This window comes from Furipterus horrens, unplaced genomic scaffold, assembly GCF_987537825.1.
Source record: "Furipterus horrens unplaced genomic scaffold, mFurHor1.1.pri manual_scaffold_6, whole genome shotgun sequence".
NCBI lineage: Eukaryota > Metazoa > Chordata > Mammalia > Chiroptera > Furipteridae > Furipterus > Furipterus horrens.
In genome coordinates this window covers 154368788-154371641 of record NW_028327176.1, presented here as the reverse complement: position 1 = coordinate 154371641, position 2854 = coordinate 154368788, and the positions used below count along the sequence as shown (strand labels likewise).

The following is a 2854-nucleotide window of genomic DNA, read 5'->3' as shown; positions in this document are numbered from 1 at the left end:
GAACATAGGGGTGCATAGTTTCTCTCGAATTGGTGTTTCAGGAGTTTTTGAATATAATCCTAGCAATGAAATTGCTGGTTCAAAAGGTAGTTTCATTTTTAGTTTTTTGAGGTAATTCCATGTTATTTTCCATAGTGGCTGCATCAGTCTGCATTCCCACCAGCAGTGCACTAGGGTTCCCTTTTCTCCACATTCTCGCCAGCACATGTTGTTTGTTGATTTGTTGATGATGGCCATTCTGGCTGGTGTGAGGTGGCATGGCATCCCATTGTGGTTTTTATTTGTGTCTCTCTGATGGCTAATGATATTGAGCATTTTTTCATATGCCTATGGACCCTCTGTATGTCCTCTTTGGAGAAGTGTTTGTTCAGGTCCTTTGCCCATTTTTTAATTGGGCTGTCTGTCTTCTTGGTGTTGAGATGTGCAAGTTCTTTATATATTTTGGAGATTAATCCCTTGTCTGTGGTATCATTGGCAAATATATTTTCCCATATGGTTGGTTTCCTTTTCATCTTGCTGATGTTTTCTTTTGCTGAGCAGAAACTCTTTAGTTTGATGTAGTCCCATTTCTTTATTCTTTCCTTTATTTCCCTTGCCTTAAGAGATATATTGGTGAAAATATTGCTACGTAGGATATCTGAAGTTTTCCTGCCTATGTTTTCCTCTAGAACTTCTATGGTGTCAATTTGTTTTTGATCCATCTTGAGTTTATTCTGGTATGGTGTAAGTTGGTGGTCTAGTTTCATTTTTTTTTTTTTTTTTTTGCATGTCCCTGTCTAGTTCTCCTAACACCATTTGTTAAAGAGGCTCTTTTCACTCCGTTTTATATTCCTTCCCCCTTTGTAAAATATTAGTTGACAATATAGACCTCGATTTATTTCTGGGCTCTCTATTCTGTTCCATTGACCTATATGTCTGTTCTTATGCCAGTACCAGACTGTTTTGATTACCGTAGCCTTGTAGTACAGTTTGGTATCAGGTATTGTGATTCCTCCTACTTTGTTCTTCTTCCTCAAGATTGATGTGGCTATTCGGGGTCTTTTTTGGTTCCATATAAATTTTTGAAGTAATTGTTCTAGGTCTGTGAAATATGCCATCGGTATTTTAATAGAAATTGCACTGAATCTATAAATTGCTTTGGGTAGTATGGACATTTTAATGATGTTTGTTTTTCCCACCCATAAACATGGTATATGCATTCATTTATTTGTGTCTTCCTTAATTTCTTTCTTCAGTGTTATGTAGTTTTCTGAGCACAGGTCTTTTACCTCCTTTGTTAAGTTAATTCCTAGGTACTTTATTTTTCTTGTTATAGTAAATGGGATTTTTGTTTGTTTATTTGTTTGTTTTTTGTGGGGGAGAAAATAATTTCTAATGGTTTTTTTCTCTACAAATACACCAGAGAATCATGCTATGCTGACAGCATTGGAAGCAATCTTGGGCCACAAATCTGCACACTTCTTTGCCACTGGTCCTGTGATGGTGGAACCTTTCGTTTTACCTTTATTGTTTACTATGACCCCCACATTACCTTCAAAATAAAGTAACACATCATCTTTTCTCCAGTATGACTTCCATTGTTGAATTACTACTGCTGGATGTACCTTCCTTCTGAGCTCTGGTTTGCCTTTTTTGACTGTGGCCATCACCATGTCACCCACACCAGCAGTAGGAAGTCTGTTTAATCTTCCCATGATCCACTTCACAGAGATGATATTCAGATTTTGGGGTCCTGTGTTATCAGAACAGTTGATCATGACTCTGACTGGAAGACCAAGGGAAATCCGGAACTTCTCACCAAAGGATCCACCATGTCCTCGTTTCAATATCTTGAATGCTGGAAAAGAATAGAAAGGACACACTTACTTTTGAGAATTTAATATCTCCTTAAATAAAATATATGTTTTGTGGAAAAACATAACATATTTATGCATGTGTGTAGAATTTATGTAATTTTTTAAAAAATTGCATAAATACTTTGAAATTATAGAGTTTCAAAACAGGGATGGAAAATGCATATCTATAAACAGAACATAACTGCTTAGATTCAGCTGGCTGTCACCCTGGAGAAAGCCTCTTATAATCTAGCAAGTCTTTTCTTAGTGGAATTAGAGCCAAGCTCCTTGTTGTGTTTACCCATTGCTTTAAATTTTTACTTCTGATAAAATAAAACTGTTTTTGCATTTATTCTATACTATTTAAAAAAAAAACAATTAGAAAAGTATTCTGTTTTTGGCACACCCAGTAACTAATTTCTATCCTATGTGCATTAATTGTAAATGTCATTCTTGCTACTTTAATCTTAGGATTTTTAAAGTACTTTATATTAAGTAAATAATAAATTTGAGGACTTATGAAGGACTAGGCCTTGGGTCAGGCTATTTTTTTTTCAGATTATCTAATTTAATCATTACAGAAACCATGTAACATAACAATAATTCTCAAATATCAATGACTGACACCTTAAAAATCTTTGTCTACTTGTCATAACTCATTGAGTTGAGCAGAGGTGATTACATGTAGGACACTAATGTGGGGAAGGCCTAAAAATAATAATGCAACTTTCATTCAGGTCCAATGGTTTGAGCTTAGTAATATAGCACAAATTTAACTATAAAAAAATGTGGTTTGGTTGTGTAACCAGGAAAGATATGAAATCAATTTGCTGAACGCATAGTAATACTGCTGCCTCAATCACCTCTCCTGATTAACATATGTCTGTCCCTTTCATTCTTCCAAATGAAGGAAACACTTCCTTCAGTGAGTTGATAGTCCAATTAATACTCCCACTCTAAGACAAGTGCCTCTGGTTAATGGACAGCCCTCTATTGGTCTGGGTGTGGCTGTTTGGATC

The 2854-nt window shown here is 35.6% G+C and overlaps 1 pseudogene; it reads right to left on the bottom strand.

The window, feature by feature from the left end:
- Positions 1 to 1406: 1406 nt before the first annotated feature.
- Positions 1407 to 2140, bottom strand: LOC150007642 (large ribosomal subunit protein uL14 pseudogene; annotated as a pseudogene).
- Positions 2141 to 2854: the final 714 nt, after the last annotated feature.